The following is a 21882-nucleotide window of genomic DNA, read 5'->3' on the forward strand; positions in this document are numbered from 1 at the left end:
GAGTCTAAATATGGGCATCTGACAGATCTTGTTCCTTGCTGAGAAACAATTATTTCAATATAGCTTGACAATATGGCTTTTTCTCAGACATTCTATGTTTCATTTTTCCCTGAAGTAAGCATGCTGTTTAGAAAATTTATTCACACAGGATCTTTTATTCAACCTACAGCCATAACAATAAACTTTCTTTCTCCTAAGTCCCTCTCAGATTTCCCTCTAGTGACAGTAATGACACACTGCATCTCTGATTCAATATGGTTGCATTAAATTTTGAATACTTAAGTTCATTCCTTTTCTGTAATCACCGCCTCCTAGGAATTAATGTAGAGCTTCTATTTAATATCAGTACACAGACATCTTAATAATAATAACATCTGAAGTTAATCTTATCCATTTTTTATGTGCAAATGTTTCTGATTGGAGAGTGATTTGGGTATGGATTTTATTTTTTTGGAGTAATTTTATCAGCATTTCAGAGATCTAACAGATAACAGTAACAAAACAGATAAATGACACATGCCTTTTCAAAGACAAAGAATTGATCAAAGTGACCTTTCATTATTGCAAAATGCTTTTATTAGTTTATTTACAACCTTGGCATTTGGTCTCAAGATCTTTTTACAGTGTGGGAGACAGATAACTGAAGCATGTGTGTGACACAGGGCATGCACTCCTTGGCTCCCTTAGGAGCCCATGTCCACATTCTATACTCCAGTAACCTTCTTTTACAAATGTCAGCTTGGCTGAGACAGTTTGACCATGTTCTTTATTTTTCATTTGCCCTTAACTGTGTTTGAATTATTTCAAAATGTGATCTTATCCTGTCATAAATATAAGCAGTAGCAGTGGTGTGTTTGTGATTATTATCAGGGTATGGATTTTTTGTTGTTAGCACCATGTTTATTTTTAATGGGCTTAGTAATATTTTCATTGTACTTTCTATTCAATCAAGAAAATTATAGTTAAAATTTTAATTCATATTTATATTTCTAATTGATCAGAGAAAGATTTATTAAAATATGTCTCTGATTCACATACCATAAGTAAAATATAAAAATTGAAGTTCTCTTTAATCTTACACATACTTCTTCAGAAACTTTGGGTCTCAGATATGTTCTGTATTTTGATTACACTGTGCTTTGTGCTGTAATTATGTAATCTTTATCTCATTATATAATGCTTTATCCACTTTGAATAAGTACAACTAGTTCTATATTTATTCCCAAACCTCAATTTAATACATCTCAACATTCATTTCTGTGACATGTACTCCATATAATAGGTCTTGTAGAAAACTTCCATTCATTCTAATGTATTAAAAACCTATTCTGTCCTATCACATTTGTCTGGCTACCTCATTAGAGTGTTTACCCACCATTACCAAGGTTGTCAGTAGAACAATAAAACAGAACTGACCTACACAGGAGGTGTCTTCAGGTTCCTTATGACCATGAAAATGTACCAGAAATAAATTAAATTAGAAATGTATGTATTTTTAATGTAGATGGAATACAGACTCTGGCAATAAAGAAACAAAAGTTCCAACAAAAGAGTTTTTTCTTTTTCTTAAGTGAAGAAGCCATTTGGAAGAACAAGAGAGAAAACTGTGGGACATTGGCTGAGATAAGAGAACACAAGGTCCTTAAGACAAGAATATAGGGCAGCTTTTCTTTCTCTTCCTAGAGGCTACCTGAACCCAGTTCTCATGGCACAAGCATTAATGCAATACTTATATTCCCATTGCCTGCTATTCATGGAAGAAATTCTCTATAGTTGAGTTAGTTTGAATGAATGTCTCTTCTTTATAACTGCAGGAGCTCTAACGCAAAGTATATTGGTATTTCCAATTTCACTAGGTCTATCTTTAAATAGGAAAAATATACAAATTGCTTTTTAGCACAATAAGGAAATTCCCCATATCATTGCATATTATTTTCTTTGATATTTGCTTATCAAAGTGTATAAAATCAATAAAATATCAGCATATTAGAAAGTGTTTGTACTTTGAATTAAAGGTACTTAAGAAGACAACTGTATAAATCAGATTGTCTATACTGCAATTTTCTTTTTTTTTCTTTTTTTTTTAAATATATATTTTATTGATATTTTACAGAGAGGAAGGGAGAGGGATAGAGAGCTAGAAACATCGATGAGAGAGAAACATCGATCAGCTGCCTCCTGCACACCTCCCACTGGGGATGTGCCCGCAACCAAGGTACATGCCCTTGACTGGAATCAAACCTGGGACCCTTCAGTCCGCAGGCCGACACTCTATCCACTGAGCCAAACCGGTTTCGGCTATACTGCAATTTTCATTTGCTATTCCATTTGACAAGTCCCAACTTCTAAATTTTTTATCAAATAGACTTTATTAAATAGCATAGCATTTGCAGCATTTTGCTGCCATATATAATCAATGATTTAATTATTTTATTAAGGCTGTCTGTCTACTATTATGAAATTAAATAAAATACCAAAGAATAGTTTTTCAGGGCAACATCTATTATCTATATATAAAAGGCTAATATACTGTGTGTGATTTAGTGGGTCTGAGGTGAAGCCTAGACACTTTTTTTTAAAGCATCTTATTTTGAAGTGCATTTGGGGCTGCAAACTACTGAGTCAGAGCTTGGGGGAATACAATTGCAGCTGAATTCTGAACTTGAAGTGCTCTACTCAAAAGCAGCTGCCTCCATCCCTATGGTAACACAGAAGAACACATTTTGGGAAGGAATAAAATGATCATCACAGTTTCTGAAGTCTATGAGTCTGTATGAATACATTTGGAGTAAGGAAGTTCAGCGAATTTTCTCTAACCTTGATCAAAGATCTGTTGTTTCTCTAAGTATGCAGAAAATCTCTTGCCCTTCATCCTGAGTCAAAAATCTCAGAAAATCAAGTAAACTATTTTAGTGTCGTACTGGCCTCAGAATCCCTTTCCTCTCCCCCTGCCAATCTCTAAGAAAAGTAATTTTAAAGGAACTCCAAAGTTAATCAGAGGTTTGCAAATGTTTGTCTCTTTCAACTCCATCAATACACTGTACAGAAAAGCTAATGGAGTCCAAAGATAGACCAAAACATCTATTCCTGGAAATATGATAGATTAGATAGCATGAAAAACCACACATTTAAGAATTATCAAAAAATGCTGAATAGGATAGGACAAAATCCTGTTAAAACATTATTTTCAAAAGTTAAAAAATAGAACTCATAAATATATAAAATGAGTATACATCAACGATTTATTAACTAATAGTAAAATGGTAAAGGTTCAAAGAACAGTTGAGAAAGACTGATTTATATATTCCAACAGAATTTTTTTAAACATTGCTAGCATTACATAAAAAATTAAAATACTGCATAGCAATAAATTATAGCCCTTGGGGTTATCTAGTCTACTGAACAGAAATTATTTTTATTGCTATTTGACAAGAATTCTCTTTACTATTTTTGATTTTCTATAAGTTAACCTCTGTCCTTACAGAGTTGTAAAATATTTTAATCCATCATAAATAGAATGCCTAACACATGTACATACCCCTAGAGAAACAGATAATTCCTGCTACACAATGCCTAGCACTATAATGAAAAAACATCCCACTAGTCCATTTTGTCAAATACCAAGTTTTAGTTATTTTTTTAATACTGTTCACCCTTATAATCTACACTAATAAAAGAGAAAGATGCAAATTGACCTTACCTTCATGATGCCCACCAGCCAATCAGCAGTGAGTATTCAAATTAACCCAACAAAGATGGTGGGTTAATTTGCATATGCAGGTGCCAAGCAGCCGGGGGCAGTTCTGGCCAGAGCAAAGGCGGTGCTGGCAGCCAGGGGAAGGAAGGCCCATTCTTGCACGAATCTTCGTGCATCGGGCCTCTAGTCATAAATAATTCTCAAGAATTATTATTCACCATATAACAATGGTCTCATTATATTCTTGCCTGATTCATAGGCCCAGGAAGGATTAATTAACATGTAAAAATCTCCTTATATTCGTCAGCAAATGGAGAACTATTTGGTATTAAGCGAATATTAGACCAGAAAATTAATGTCTACCTGTAGTTTTTATAAGAAATCTAGGGTTGCATTTTCAAGAGGATATATTATTTGCTCTTCTATATGAGGCTCAGGCTAGGCACCAAGCCCAAGAAATATACCATCACCTCTTGTTGAGGTCACAAAAATTTGCCAAGGTTCCTGGCCTTCAAGGAAGTTACTTTTTACTGTGAGGCTTTGCTCATAGAACAGGTAGCATGCCAACTTCCTCTGAGGGCTTTGTTGGCATTTTCTGCACATATAAAGTACAGCACCTGATCCTTAATTGTGGGGTTATCACCTGATTACATAAGTGGTATTCTCAAATATGACACTCATAGCCTTGGTAACACAATTTACTGTCCAATTATATCCTCTTAAGTAGAAGACATATTCTCATTGAACCAATTAAGTATTTTTACCTAGCCTTCAGGAAAAATACTTTTGAATTTTGAGTGGTCAGTGAGAGTCATATGCATATTTAGATTTCTGAATTTCAGTTTCTAAAAGCACAATCTACTAATTTGTATATTAAACATTAAAAAAAGATATATTATTTCCTCATTTACTTATCAGAAAACAGACTATTGAAATAGTAACATAAAAATATAATAACAATTTTATAAAACAATTAAGTACAAATATAGATTTTTAATTAATTTATGCAGTGTTTTATAAACTGTAAATAATTGTTGTTTTGTTGGGTCTTGTGTCAGCAATCAGCTTATGAGGTTGTCTTCTGGACAAGAAGAAATGCAGAAGTCACGATTCATTTTCTTAGTATACTCTGATAAATTTCTAAGAGAAGTCAGCACACATGCCTGAACCTGAAACTGTTATTTGAAGCATCAATTGTTCATAGTCCTTTCACTATTTTTCCAGAAAATTCAATTGATAGTTTGTAGTATATAGAAGAGTTTTCAGACAATAATCAGAACAAAGGAAGAACCACCAGTTTATTAATGAAACGTCTAATTCTAAAGGTTCATTCTTTTTAATAATATTGACATATTTTCTTAATTGCTTTGAGCTAAAAAATAGATAAACATAATATAAACAAATAATAAAATAATAAAGAAAACCCTATTTCTTTCCTCAGTCAGTATAGAATAGATTCCCATTCTACTAAAAGAGATAACCAAATGGTCAGATCACAAAACCAAATTTCCAGTCTTTTCTTCCACTAATGAGGAAAAGGTCAAAAACAAACCAGAACCAGAATAAAACTTACCCAAGAACCATATGCAAACAAAACCATAAAATCAGAAACTATCAGTCCCTCTCAGAAATCACTCAGGGAGCCAAGAATAGTCATGTCTGGGATTAAACAGCACATGATATATTCTTACTCCACTTGTGCTACATACTAATTGCTCCTGGCTGATTAGTCCCCATGAGCATCTTAGTGGAAGGCCCAAAAATGTTGAAAGTACAATATTCAAAAAGCTAAAAGCATGATATTCTAACACATGTAAAATTAGTGCATGTCAAAGATTTATTAAACAACTCATTAATGATGGAACCAGTAAAATGAAAAGCTGGTTCAAAGGACATTTGTGAGCAGAGGCTTTCTATTCCAGTAGAAACTTTTTTGTATGTAAATGGTGGATTAAGATTGCCAAATGAGATACAAAATGGAAAATGTTCTTTGGGACAATAAAAGATAACCTTTGAGATTATCTTTTGAATAAGACAACAGTCATTTACATTGGTCTCAGATGAGAGCAATTTGCATAGTAATGTCTTCCACAAATTCACCTCTGCACTTAGTTATAAAATATCCTAATCAATAGTAATTAAAGTGTCAAGTGATCTGTATAGCCCTAGAAAATGAGATATCACCAGTAAGACACTACATAAACTCAGTAAACTCTTTTGGATATTTCCAAGTTTTTGATAATTTTTCTTAATAGTTCAAATACATACTTAAATTCATACAAGATAAGTAAAAATCCCCAGTGACTACCTCCTCTAAAAAAACACAACACACAAAAAACTATAGATGGTATATTAGTTTTCTGGGGCTGTCATAGCAAAAGTCACAGACTGGGTGACTTACAAACAGAGGCTTATTTTTTCACAGTTCTAAAGGCTGGAAGTTCAAGATCAAGAGGTTGGCATTTTGGGTTTCTACTGAAGTCTCTCTCCTTGACTTGCAGAAGACTATCTTCTCATTCTGTACTCTTTATGCACATATCTTTGGTGTCTCTTCCTTTTCTTATAGGAAAGAAACCAGTCCTATTGGATTAGGACTCAGATTTATCACCTCATTTAACCCTAATTCTCTCCTTAAAAACCCTATCTCTAAATATAGTCACTTTAAGGGTTAGGGCTTCAACATGTGAAATCAGAGACAGGAGTCAATCCATAACATGGTGTTAAAAAGGATAAAATAAAACTGAAGGTTCATCTGATTTATTGGCATTTAACTATCACATTATCATTGAGCCTTGCATTTTAATTTTGCAGAGAAAAGATTCAAGGACATGAGCCCAAACAAAATGAAGAGTTATAACAGAATGCTGCACATAATCAATGTCCTCAATGTTTTTACTGTGAGAAAAGGAATGAATTAAAAAAACAACAACAACAACAACAAACACGACAGTGGCAAAAATAGACAAGAAAAAATAACATATTTGGTTGAGAATGGATTCTGTGTTAAAATTTTAAAAATCCACTCAGAAAGCAGATATTTTCACAGGGTTTTGGATTTATACACCTACTACCAGAATAGTTTAGAAAAGCTAACCTAATAAATTGCTGTAAAGTGGTTCTCTTTGAGAATGTCATTGGCTATAAGGTCCAAACAAAAATTTCTTATTTGGTTTGTATCTTAATCTAAATAAAGCACTAGCCATATAAACATAAACTCACATCCTCAAATTATAAAACATTCTAGCAAACAATTAGTAACAAAACAAAACAAGAAAATTATGATGGGAAGGTTTTCAGCTATTATGATTATCAAATGTAGAATATAATATAAGCATGTTTAATACATTTAAGAAGTGAAGGAATTACTCAAAAAAGTTAGGAGAAAATAAAATACTATTTATTAAAGCCTTCAAAAAACACACACACATAAATAAATGAATTCCTAAAAATAAAGAGTATAATATTGAAATTATAAATTCAATGGTTGGCTTAAGCAACATTATAGACATTGCTTAAGGAGAAATAATGCTTATAAGAGAGATCTGAATAAGTTAGTCCTATGAAGCCTAGAGAATAAAAATAGCAAGATGCAAAGTTATTAAATAGTGGTAAAGGAATCTGGAAGAGAGGATACAATTACTATTCATCCCACCAAAGTTCTGGAGGAAAGGTTTTAGCAGTAACATTTGAAGATATAGTTATTGAGAATTTTGTAGAGTTATTGAAAGAGATATGTATTCAATTTGAGCAGGGTAATGAATCCCAAACAAAATAAACAAAATACCTAAAAAGATACCCAGGCCTAGATACATGAGTCAGCAAAACACCCAAGACAACTAAATGAAAACAGCTGAGAAGAAAAGACAGATTACTTATGAAGCAATTGTAATTAAACTGTCAGCAGGCTTTCCAAATGGTAGAGGATATGCCAGAAAGCCAAGATGCAATATCTTCAAAGTTGAGAGGAAATAACTGTCAACCCTAATTTCTGTACCCTGGAAGAACTATCATTCAAGTGTGGTGTGGCACACTGTAATGCTCTTTCTGCTAATTAGCATCAAGGATATAATACTAAAATTTCTTATTCTTTGAAATTAAAAAGGATATTTTATAATACAAAACAACATTACTGAGAACACTTAGTCCTTAAAACCATAAGATTAAAGAAACTTTGCTCTTGGAAAATATACCAGGGACTAGAAGACTAGAATAAACCAGCTATAAACTGTGGGGTTGGGGGGGATGAAGTAGTGAAATTATTGAAGCAGCCATGATTTTGGGTAGGAGCCAATGAGCATTTTCCCCTATTTATGTTAGAAATCATAAAATCTGCTCTTCCTGAGTGCATATAAGAAGACCTGCTTGAGCATTTTTTAAGGAAACTGCATCCTAATGCAGGTGTCATTTGCCTAGAAAATTCATGAATTCAGTTTTGTCCTCCACGTTGAGGAATCTTTATGCTTTATCAACAACCATTAGATCAAATTGCATACATTTCCAAATAAAACCAGGCAACAGTAATACTAACAAATCTACATTATAGGCCAGGGTTGTCTGATTCTATGTGATAAAAAAAAACGTTCTGCATCTGCACAGTCCAATAAAGAGCCAGCCACACATGACTACTGAGTGTTTGAAATGTGGCTAATGTGACAGAGTAACTGAATTTTGAATTTTTTTTACAAATTTTAATAGCCACATATGGCTATTGACTACCTTACCAGACAGCAGAATACTTTTAGAAGCAGTTTTTAAAAAGGAGAAAAGTAAACCTAGAATGAAAGTGTGAGATTAAAAAAAGCAAGAAGTATGTAAAATTTTGGTAAACACCTGAATTAAATCATTGATTGCATATTTTTAATATCTGTGATTTAAAAGGTTAAAATAACAGCCAGTAATGATAATAAAAATTTAGTTGAGTTAAAATTGGTAACACTCAGATATTATTATATTGAGGCAAGTAGAAATTTTGACTAAATTTTTACTGTGTATTCTCACACACAAACACACATACACAAAAAAAGAATTTTCTAGTAATAAAGGGGGAAAGTGGAATAATATAAACATTAACCAAACATGTCAAGAATGACTGAAAAAGAAACTCAGACTCCAAAATCACTTTCCTATATTCTTTGCAAAGAAACATGGATAATTTAGAGAAATAAAATATTATCTCCTGAATCTCTCTAAACAAAACTTGAACCTAACTGCTTTTTTAATCCTGCTTTTCCTATTTTCTCTATTGATGTGTGCAAGTGATCTTCTCCTATCCTTTCCTCTGATCTTCTTTCCTGTCATTCTGGTAATCCTGAAACCCTGAAAAGTTAAGTTAAATCCATTCCTAATAGAGAAAGGCACTTGATTTTAAATCTACTTCTAAGTCTAGATTGAGATCCACTATTCTTTCCAAAGCCTAGTTTTGGGAAATAGAAATAAACAAAATAATTTAAAATCTTCTTAAGGACATACATCCATGGCTGTAAAATTATATCAATTGTTTCACATGTTATTAGGAACCTTGGATTATTTTTTTTAAGATGCAAAAGCAGATAGGGAAGACCCTGAGGATGACCTACAAGTCCCAAACAGCAAATCCCATAAAGATATCAAGTGTTTAGAAAAGCTATGGTGTTTTGACAAAATCTTTTTGTCTTTCATTTAAATTAGATTAGGCCCTAATTCAGTTCTGCAAGCAAAGACATGGTAAATCCATGTAGACTTCAGAAAGAACTCTTCCACACCTCTAGGCAAGATTCAATAATGGTCCTTGTCTCTGATAAGACCCCAACTCCTCACTTTGTGTGAATGGCCTTAATCATGAGTAGATTTGATATACCAGCAAAGAGTACATTTAGAAGATCTCATTGTTGGACATATAATACTTTGCTGAAAAATTTGAGTGAGTATTAACACAAAAGCAGAATAAGATCCAGAAACAACTAATGGCTTTCAAAAATAACCAGTACATGCTCCCATGCAGGTAAAAGTTGTCAATGAATGAAACTTGTTAATAATGATGCCTATAAATATTTTAAGAGGAAAGAAACTTGGAAAAATAATTTTACTGCATTAGCTAAGAAAATGAAAGGGAAGAAAATAAGTGGGTAAAGAATGAAGGTCTCTAATGAAAGGAGAATGAACTGCCCAATCTTTCCATTTTACTCTTAAATTCACAAGAAGAAATGCCACAAAATATCAAAAAAATAAATAACCTTGAATCATCACATAATTTTACCCAACTACCCATGTTACAGATAACTATAATTTTGGCAATCCCGATGTTTTATTTTATAATTCTCACCCTTAACTTTTAAATAAGGATTGTTCCTTCCTCTTTTGTGACCTCACTAGCATGACAGACAGGGTGTGCTGGAATCAACTTGCACTTTATTATGGGAGCTGAATGTTCATATCTCTTCCCCATTCTGCATTCAGTGGCATCATGTTGCTAAATTGAAATTGATTATCACAGTATATAAATGAGGACTTTCTTTAAATGAAAGCTGTTTGTTATATATATATAAATCACTATGCAAATAAAATGCCTTATTATGTAGTTTCCTAAGGTGTCTTCCTGGAGGGCCCCATGGACCCACTTATTCATAATCTAGTCATAGATGATTTGGACATTGACTGAACAGTATCTTTTATGTCCAAATCTACCCCAAATTGAAGATCTTCAGCAGGTACTAGATTGTTACTAATTTCTGCTTATATGTGTAGAATTTGTGGAATTCTTATCAAGGTCCCCATCAAGGTTCTGATTAATCCGCCCCATAGAGATATGCATTAGGCTCTGAAACTAGAAGTAAAACTAAAGCTAATAGAGAAGGTACTCCCCAGTTATTGTAATAAGCTAATCCTACCAGTGAAGAAGACCAATGGACAAGGATGGAGATGTATGCATAACTTCAAGGCCACAAGTAAAATATTTCCCTGCTTCCCATAGTTCTAAACATAAGTACTATTTTATCTTCAGTGCTGCTATGGCTGTATCTTTTACAGTCATTGATTTGTGTTCTACTCTCCTTAGTGTCCTTCCAGATAGTGGTTGTCAATACCGTGTACCTTTCCCAGGGAAATCAACTCCGCACTTGAACAACAGTTTACTTCAGAATTTTACTAAGACACCCTCCTGATTATCACAAGTACTTAAACAGGTCTTAGGAACCTCAAACTCCCTTATAATGCTTCTTGTTTCCAATATATTGAATTCAATTACTTTTTGCAATGTTCTAAAGGTGAGGTGAGCTCTAAAACTAATTCTATTTGCTGACTTGGCCCAGTTTTTTTTGTTTGTTTGTTTGTTTTGTTTTGTTTTTAATTTCCAAAGAAAAGTTTATTTGCCAAAGCAAAGAGTATTGCCTAAGACTTTATTTATCCCAATGAGATGAATCCTTCACTTCTGGCAGACTATACACCATTCAAAAATGCCCCAGTCACTAAGAAAAAAATTAAAAGCTTTCTTATATCTGGATAAATGAATATCTAAATAGTCTGAAATTATTACACTGCTATATGATTTAGTTAAGTCCTTGGGAAGCAAATCCCTTTCTTTGAAGTTAAATGTGAGCTGAGCCAATCCCTTTCTTTGAACCTAATTGTGATTTGAAATGACCTTTTCAGTAACCACTCACACTTACTAACATGAACCTTGGTACCTATTTATACATGGGAGATAGGGACAGTGATTGATATTTTGACAAATAAATGTCATGTGTATAATTACAGACTTTCTCTTCACCTAAGGCCAATTCTACCCCCTGTATATTAGGGAAATGATGGCTGCATTTTAATTATGTTTTTAGTTCTCCTTAACTTCTGTGATCTTTTTAACACTGTGCAAACTTGTTACAAAATGAGTTTCAGAAATATACTTGACTTACCACTTACGTAATTCTATTACTTTTTTCCAAATGCATTTTCATATAACATTATGAAACTTTAAACTCTGCTGTTGTCCTTTTATTACTAAAAGGGAGAAACTCATTACGGCCTAGTCTCTGTTATAGAATTGCCTGACACAATCAGACTTATAAAGACCCTATGGAAATCCCAAGTGTATTATTGTTTATTAATAATTTACATGTTAAAACAGAGAACATGCTGGTGCCACCTTTATAGATAACTTACCTTACTTGATAATATACTTTGCAATAAGCAAAATCAACCTGTATGATAATACTTATTGCACTTACCAGAGATTGCTAATTAGCACAAGTTAAATAAGCTAATATGTATAATGGCATGTCCGTGATTTTTGAATGCTTCCAAAAGTTAAGTGTCCTTGATCTCAACAGGCACTCCAATTTAGAAAGTTAACGAGGTTAAAGAACTCTTAATGTTTTCTGAGTATTTCACCATAATAGTACAAGCCATACAAAATAAATGACTAAGAGGCAGAGAAAAGTACCCTAAATGATAAATGTTGGGGAAAATCTGATTGCAGATTATACAAAGAGATGATCTGAAATGGGACCTTATAAATATAAAGTTGTATGCAATTATCTGTTACACAAGGAAAAATTTGCATGTATTTAATATTTGGTAGGGAAACTATACATACTGCTGGGGTTGTTTCTAGTGAATATTTCACTTGTCACCAGTATAATCCTGGTAAAAGTTATAATATTGGACCTGGATAAGTTTCATGATCCTTCATCATCCCCAAATTGATTTAATACTCTATTTCCATCTTCACAATGGGTTTTGAAAATGAGCTATTGACTACTTACTTATTCACAGAATGGAATAAAGCTTTTCCTTGCTAAAGAGTTATAGCACTGAAGGTCACAGGAAGAGTAATATTTCAACCTTGAGAATTCCACCTCCCGCCCCCCCCCCCCCGACCAGTGATGACGACACACAGATTGCTGATACTTACATAAAACAGCTTTGAAAACATTACCACTTATTCTGAAACTTCCCTACCATATCACCTCCAATCTTTGGAAAAGGTGAAAAAACAGAATACTAAAACTAAAGTTAGAGAAGTTCTCTAGTACACTTGAGCTTTTGTTACTTTGGCTGTAGGATGGAATTCACTGCTGTGGGTGTTCATCAACTTTCCCCTTACTGAGATAGTTACAGACAGAACCATATATCTACCTGTATCACTTTCTTCTCTACTGCCCTGTTGCAAATAAATATGACAAATATTGCAAGAGACGTATCAAATGAAACTAATCTTACCGTCCAAAGTACAAACTATAAACAGTGTTTTCTCACTATCCTCCTAACCAACAATTTTATGTTGTAAAATCTAGAGAGGTAAATTCCGGTGTTCTAAACTACAGCCTTCCAAATTTAATCAAAACTATTTTAAGTTAGTATTACCTAGCTAGCACATCAATAAATCCTCAAATGGTTAATCCTTGGATCCACATCTTTCTAAGAGTTACAGTTAATACTCTAATTATTAAAATGCTGTTGCACTCTATATGTCAGTGTTCTACAGAGAAACAGAACCAATAGGATATATATATATATAGATATAGATGTACATATGAGAAGATTAATCATAGGCATTGGCAAACATGGTTATGGAGACCAAAAAGTCCAGTGATCTACCATCTGCAAACTGGAGAACCAGGATAGCCACTGATATAATTCAGTCTGAGTCTGAAGGCCCCTGATGTACATGAGCAGGAACACATGTCTCAGCCCAAGCAGAGGAAGTAAATTCCCCCTCTGTGCTCTACCTAAGCCCTCAAGAGTTTGAGCTCAAATGCTATTCACTTCCAGAGACATCCTCACAGAAATAACCATAAATAATGCTTTACCACCTATCTGGGCATCCCTTTACCCAGTTAAGTTGGCATATAAAATTAACCATCACACAGTCTGAAAGCTAAGCTGAGAATTTTTTAGAAACACTTCAGAAGCAGGTGGTCCTCAAAAGAGGAGGTAGCTTCCACCTCAAACATCAGAATGTGCAACTGCATAACACAGGCAAATACCAAAAAGCACCAGAACTAATAGTTACTATGCTTATTTTGAATATTCTTCTCTAGAACCAGATTCTGAGCCAAGATTCCATCCTAGAACAAGAGCCCATGGACATGCTTGTTTGTTATTCTCCTAAGTGTTTTCTTTCCACTTCAGTGGCCTATTGTCCTTAGATTTCACATCCTATATAATAAAAGCCTAATATGCTAAGTGTCCAATCGTCCAGTCAGCTGTTCAACCAATCAAAGTGTAATATGCTAATGATATGCTAAGGCTGCTCAACCACTCGCTATGACATGCACTGACCACCAGGGGGCAGATAGTCAACCGGTCAACCAGTCACTGTGACATGCACTGATCACCAGGGGGTAGACGCTCTGACCGGTAGGTTAGCTTGCTGCTGGGGTCCGGCTGATCAGGACTGAGCGAGACGGGCCAGACATGCCCTGGAGCCCTCCCACAGTCCCTCCCCAGCTGGCCAACCTCCCATGTCCCTCCCCTGCCCCGATCATGCACCGGGTCCCTCGGCCAGGCCTGCCCCCTCTCACAATCCAGGACCCCTCGGGGGATATCAGAGAACCAGTTTTGGCCTGACAGTGGAACTACTGGTCACTATGACACGCACTGACTACCAGGGGGCAGACACTCAACACAGGACCCCCTGGTGGTCAGTGCGCTCCCACAGGGGGAACACTACTCAGCCAGAAGCCAGGCTCATGTCTGGCAAGCGCAGTGGCGGTGGCGGGAGCCTCTCCCACCTCCACAGCAGCCGTAAGAATGTCTGACTGCCTAAGCCGTCAGTTGGACATCTCCCGAGGGCTCCCAGACTGCAAAAGGGTGCAAGCTGGGCTAAAGGACCCTCCCCGCTGAGTGCATGAATTTTGTGTACTGGGCCTCTAGTAGAAACATATTACTTTACACAGAAGGCCCATATTTTTTATACTAAATCCTCCTTAGACACAATACTTAGACAATCAAATCTCTGCAATTTTCCTGCAACTTGGCTAAAATACATAATATGTAGTAAATTCAACTGATGGTTTTTAACTTTGCTTTGGGGTTGCATTCAGCTTTCTTTAGTGCCAGTTTTGTGTGTTTTTTTTTTAATAATTAATCAGTTGATTTCTTCAATAACTGGAATCAATTACTCAGTATCATTTTAACAGTTCAGGCAGTTAAAAAATAAGATTCTTCCCCAGCCAGTGTGGCTAAGTGGTTGAGCACAGACCTATGAACCTGGAGGTTAAGATTCAATTTCCAGTCAGTGCACATGCCCCAGTTTTGGGCTCGATCCCCATTGTGATTGTAACTCTAAAACCAGAAGCATCATGTTGGCTCAAAGGCAGAGGAAAATCATAGCCAATGGGTAAAATGGTTTGGCTTTGGAAGAAGCATATTGTAAATTGTAAAATAATTGTTTTTTAAATGATGTGATGTTCTTGGTAAGGACAAAAACGATAAGAAAGAAAAATCAGAAGTCAATCGATCTATGTTTCTCTCTCATCGATCTTTCTCTCTCTCCCCCTTTCCCTTTCCTCTCTCTAAAATCAATTGTATATATAGAAGTAGGCCTCCAGAAAAAGTCCAAGGCTTGGAGATTTGGAGATGCATCTTTTTTTTTTAATTGTGATAGAATTGTTTAAATCAAACACAAAATGGTGACCAGATTTGAAAATTCCCTGAGCAGACAAAAGCAATTAAGCCATACAAGCAAAACTTAATCTAGCTTATACTGCAAAGCAAGCAGAAGTTAACACGAGCTGCTCTGAAAGTCATAAACAAAACAGTTCCCCAAATTAACATGAGGTAACCACTTTTAAACAATCCTCTATCACTAGGGAAGCTCTGATACTTTGTCCAATCACTATAAAGAATAAACAGCCTCTGCCTTCTCACTGCATAAACTATTTTATAACAATATACCTCTGAGCCTCATTCTTGCTGTCGGTTTGAGAGGTCCCAGTTTGCAAACTGTTTTTATGTGCACAATAAACTCTGACTAATTACTGTTTTAGTGATCCAGTGGTTTTACTTCTGCTATTTCTGAATTTTTCACATCATTATCATATGTCATTCTGCAAGTTTAAAGTGTATAATGTATCAATTTGATACATTTATGTATTGCAAAATGATTACCACTCTAGTTTTAGCCTAACACCTCTATCTCCTCATGTAATTATTTATTTTTATTTTTTTTGTGGCAAGAGCAGTGAAGATCTAGTCTCTTAGCAATTTGTAAATATATAATTATAACATTGTTGACTTTAATCACTATGCCGTGCATTAGATCTCCTGAACTTATTTATGTACTAGTTGCAAGTTTATAATTAACAGAAATACCACAAGGTGAGATCGTTTTATATTAGCGCCTAAGAAGAGTTAAATTGTGTGTGGGTTTTTTGTTGCCTAAGGTATGGCAATCTCTGGGAGATAATTACCCTCTCCAGAGGGAATTTCTCTCTAATGAGCTTTAAATATACACATGGTCAACTCAAGCTGGAACATTCTCTCTCTCTTTCTCTCTCTCTCTCTCTCTCTCTCTCTCTCATTATGTCTTAGTTTTTTTTATGTTTTTATTCTCTTTTCTTCATTTATCTTTAAGAATCTTGACTACAGTCTCTTTAACAGCAATTTGGACCCAGAATATAATTTACACATTCAACTTTGAAAGCACCTCTTTTGATAGTGAAATACTATTATAGAAGACAATTGATGAAATGATTAAGCAGCAAACATGTTTGGTTTGAGAACTTGGTTATGTTTTCCGAATTTGGTGCAAGTAAGTTCTTTATATTATTTTGTATGCTATTTGTCTTCTGAAATTTTTAAGATAAAGGACACAGGACATAGAGCTATCCCAATTAGGAACTGCTTAAGGAATGGGTCTAGGAAGAATACCACAGACTGCTTCTGATGAAGAAATCTATTCTGGAAAGACACTCCTGAGGAAGCCACTGTGGCTGGAGCAGAGGAGCAAAGGAAAATGTGCAAATGCAGATCGTGCATGTTATGTTTGGATATTAAATTCTCTGTGTGAACATGATAGGAGAGATTAATTTTAATTAGTTCTGAGGGGATCTATAATCTGGTAATGGCAGGAAGTTTGCAGTGATCAAAATTTTCCTATCCTATAAAATTTGAAACTTTTATATTGCTGGCATTTTATTACTTGGACTAAATTGATGTTAATTATGTACCATGTACACATTTTTCTAGTGAGATTGGTGGAATCATAAATGTGAATAATATACAAGACAGGAAATAGACTAAGAAATTATATTTGGCTATGTTTATAGCCTTAGAGAAAAGATTTTTACAGAGAAAAGTGCAGGGTTCGGTTGAGGCTGAGAGAGTAGATGTGTAAGAACAGCAGCATCTGGAGCCTACAAATTGACTACACTACTTATTCACAGGGATAATTCTGTGTGCCCCAAGCCAGGAGACACAGAGCTGGACACTTAGCGTGCCCAGATGTTTCAGTGTATCAAAAGGATTGTAAGTCATGTATATTTTACTGTATATGTTAGAAAAGAGGTGACGGGAAGAGTTTATAGCAAAACTATTTTCCAGATTTTTGGCCACCTTCTTCTATATTACCCATGGACTTTTTAAAAATTCTCTTCATTCAGCTTCACAGGCCCTGATTAATTTTTCAGAAAACAATCTGTCTTCAGCATCTGCATCCATATTTATATGCCAGTATGTTCACAAAGAGTCATTTAATTATTAGGATCTTCTAGCCTGACAAACAGAAGGTATTATAAAAAATATATATTTCACGAGTATTAGAAACACAGATCTGTAATTGTTTAAGTGGGACTTTACTTGCTTATTTTTCTCCATAAGTAAAACAGTTTAGTTTCCTTGTTGAGAAAAACAGTAATGTCTCTCTGATCACCTACTTGTATTTTAAGTTCACTTCTTATATGTTTGCTTTTCAATTGAATTTATTGGAATGACACTGATTCACAAAACCATACAGGTTTCAGGTGTACAACCCAATAAAATAGCATCTGCTCACTGCATCATATGCCCATTGCCGCAAAGTCTCCTTCCATCCCCATCCCTTCCCTCCTCCTTGGCTTACTTTCACCTGCCTGTTTTTTAAAGCTAGAAGAATAAAAAGCTAAACCATTGGAGAAGCTCAATATAGCCTCCCTTTCATTGTCCAGACCCTACTCTGATGGGGATAGAATTCAAAGGGATTTTTATTGTGCCTAAGTAACAAGAAATGGGCAATAAACTTTCTCCATGAACCATCATAAGTCTTAACTTGATGTCAGGGTGGTGTTTCCGAGGAGCAACATAAATCTATAATAATAAAAGCATAACATGCTAATTAGACCGGATGGCTGAACATCGGAGCGACCGTCCAGACGACCTTCTGGATGAAGCTGGGGCTGCGAGGGCCGAGGCAGCTGCCTCGGGCTGAGCCCCTTGCACAAATTTCGTGCATCGGGCCTCTAGTGTGGTATATAAGCTTGGAAAAGAGCTAAATCCCTCCACTTATCCAAGGCTAGGGAAAACCAGGAGTGAGGAATGAAGGGAAGGTAGATAATTAGTAGTGATGGAGAGGTGAGAGGGAGCTCTGGAGAACAGATGCACTGGATGTGGATTTAAGTTGCACATTTGTTCATCTGTAATATAAATGTCCATGTACATCCCCTTATAAAATCTTTAACAGAGCCTAAAAGAAAAAGTCACAAATAGCTGGATGTTGTCAGAATGTGGTTAGAAATTATGTAAAAAAATTTAAGGGACAAAGTCAGTGTGTTATTTGTCACTTATATGAAATAGAATTGGGCCATTAGAATACAGTGCCAGCAGACTTCTGGGTTAAATACCACACTAGACTTCCAACAGAGAGTTGGTAGCATGCATGATTTTAAAAAGAAATATTTTATTTCCAAGAATGGAACCTAAAGCAGGTTTTATTTTAATCTATTAATAATTTGGCTTTGCACAGTGAACGCAGTGTCACATAAATAAGGAAAATGTGTACAGAAAAGCTTTAGTGCTGCCTGTTCATCTCTGACCATGTGGAGGAAAAAGATGGTAGAACTCCAGCCCAAATGGAAGCCAGAATTTTAGTTTCTTACCACCACAAGAAGGGTGGGCCACATGCTATGGATAAGGTCTGGAACTTGCCCTGCCTACTCAAAGGAAGAATAATAATTCTACAATAATTTGTATTATAGCAGAGAAGATGCTACAACACACTGTAGGTGAGTTTTCTGCTACTCAAACCACCTTAAAAAGGTGATTAATTACTGAGCAAACCCAAGCATTTGAAACCATGATGCTTCCTTATAAAATGTTGCTTTATATTTAAAATGCATTGCTAAAAACCAATTGGGGGTCTTACACTTCAAATATAACAATTGTACCTCATTTAAACTTCTACAATATAAACAAGTTGCATATGCTAGTTTTATCCATATGTCTTATATAGTCTAGGACAATAGAAAAGATGTCTAGTGACTTAAGTAGAAAGCTTCCGTATTCAGTAGAAATGAAAGAAGCTGGATTCCCAATGGAAGTTCTTCCCATTCAGGATCTGGGTCCTTTTACCTGATTAATTATTTGTGACAACCACTTGAGAATGAGATCACCGCTATCCATCTTAATTCTGAAGACTGAGAACTGAGGCCAGCTGTTAACATTTAAATATTTGCTGTAGAAAATTCTTGCCCAGAGTGGTAAGCCGGGAAATAAATAACTTAAGTATTGACTTCTACAACTTTTATAAAACAATTTTGTTGGGCAAATATTTAGTCCTCTGAGCAGACTATTCATTTTCATGGCAGTAGATTGATAATCTGGGCAAAAATCTTGCTTTTCAAACAAGTGCTTGCTAATAACATTTATGCTTAAAGATTCTCACCAATGCTAAATTCTTATGTTATGAACGTTGGCTAATTCAGATCAGTTTCTTATATTTAGTGATGTGCCTTAAACCATTCGATGTCAGACCTCTCAACACTATAAATATCCTACCAATATCCCTCTTCTAATACACCGTAAGACTATCAAGGTGGTATTCTTCCTGATGTAATAGGATTGATAACCTCAGCTTTACTTAAACAACAGATAAATTCTGGCAGATTTATTTATCTTTATATGTTTTTTATGCTTTATTATAAATATTCCCCTTAGGTTTCAGAGTAACTAATATAACTTTATTTTGTTTGACTATTTTCTGTCATTATAAAAAGCAAATGCCCATATTTCTGAGTTTAACTTAATTTTTAGTATATTAAAAACCAAAATAATATTGATGTATTATTATTAAATATGTTAATAACAACTGAAGGTAGCTTTTAAACCTTTATGTAAGTTCAATAACTTTAAAGCAGATTGAAAAAGAGCACCCAATGGGCTTAATTTGTAGAAGGAAAGATTTAGGTTGGAAAAAAATCAATAATTTTTGGACTCAGAAACACAAAGTATAAAGTTATTGGAGAATCTCTTTTTCTAGGAATACCAATTATCCTGTATGTTCTGAATGTACTAACAAGCTTTCCTGAGGGGTAAGAAATATTCTCTCAGGTTTCTCAAATTTTGCATTTCTATTTTTTGTAATAAAGCTTAATTTTGATGAGTATTTTTATAATACCTTGGACAAACCATGCATATTAAGAAAACCATGAAAGGTATTCTATAATACCTTGGGCAAACCATGCATATTAATATGCACCTACATATTTCACATTGTTGAAACTCATACATTTCTTGCTGAGATAATCTCCAAATGAACCAGATTTTTATATTTCTTTTATAAATGTACAATATTTATTTTTACTATGTTTCCCTCATTAATTCAAAGTGAAAGCAAGAAAGGGAAGTGTCTTAGTCAACTTGGACTGCCATAATAAAATACCATAAACTGGGTAGCTTAATTCTCAGAGTTCTAGAGGATGAGAAGTCCAAGATCATGTTAAGCTTTTGATACCGAACTTTTGGACTGGAATCCGGATTCTTTGTCTGCCAGAAACGAAGAATGAATCCACGGACATAAAGTGGTGTAGCAAAGATGGATATTTATTGAAGAACAAGGGCAGACTTCCAAGTAGGGAGGGGGAAAAGAGTCCCTGAACTGACTGACTTACCCCCACGTGGGGAGGGGGAAGAGTCCCTGAACTGACTCCCACGTGGGGAGGGGGAAGAGTCCCTGAACTGACTCCCACGTGGGGAGGGGGAAGTGTCCCTGAAGCAGACACTCCATCCCCTGAGCCAAACCAGCTAGGGCAGCTTCTTGACCTCACCTTGTTGTGTTAACAAGTTCCAGTACAATGTACACAATATATTGTGACAGAACCCTCCTTGCCTTGTTCTCAAGTGAAGGAAAACTTTTCAGACTTTCAACATAAAAATTATGTTAGTTGTAGGTTTTTCACAAATAACCTTTATGGGTTTTAGGAAGTTTCCATACATTTGTAGTTTACTGAGAGTTTTTATCGTGCATGAATGTTGAATTTTGTAAATTGCTTTTTCTGTGTAGAATTGGCATTATTGCTTCCTTAAATGTTTTAGAGAATTCACCAGTGAAGATATCTGAGCCTGGCGTATTTTAAGTGAATAGGTTTGACTAAATATTAAATTTCTTTAGTAGATAGTGGGCTTTTCAGATTATCTTTTCTCCTTCAGGAAGCACTGGTAATTTGGAAATTGTCCAAGAATAATGTCAATTTCATCTGAGTTGTTGAAGTATAAGCATGAGGTTGTTGATAATATGGTCTTATCTTTCTGATTTCTGTAACATCTGTAGTCATCTTTCTCATTCCTGATATTGATAATTTGTTTGATTTTTATTCTTTCTGGTTAGATTTATCAATCTTATTGATCTATTCAAGGTGTCAGTTTCTGGTTTTATTGATTTTTAAAATTGTTTTTGTGTTCTCTACTTCTTTATTTCTGATTTTATCTCTATCATTTCCTTTGTTTTGCTTACTTTGTATGTAAGTTACTCTTTTTGTCCTCATTTTTTTTTTTTTATGGTGGCAGCTAAATCAGTGCTGTGATACCTGTCTCCTTTTCTGTTTTAGGACTTGCAGTGCTATAAATTTTCTTTTCAGTACTGCCTTATTTGAGTGATACAAATGTTGTGTGTCATGTTTTCTTTCATTCCATTGTGCTCAAAATACTTTCTATTTTCCCTTTTGATTTCCTCTTTTACCCATGCATTGTTGAGACAAGTGTTATTTAGTTTTGGGAATAATCCAGGTATTTTCCTGTTG

This window comes from Plecotus auritus (genome assembly GCF_963455305.1).
Source record: "Plecotus auritus genome assembly, chromosome: 11".
Taxonomy (NCBI): Eukaryota; Metazoa; Chordata; class Mammalia; order Chiroptera; family Vespertilionidae; genus Plecotus; species Plecotus auritus.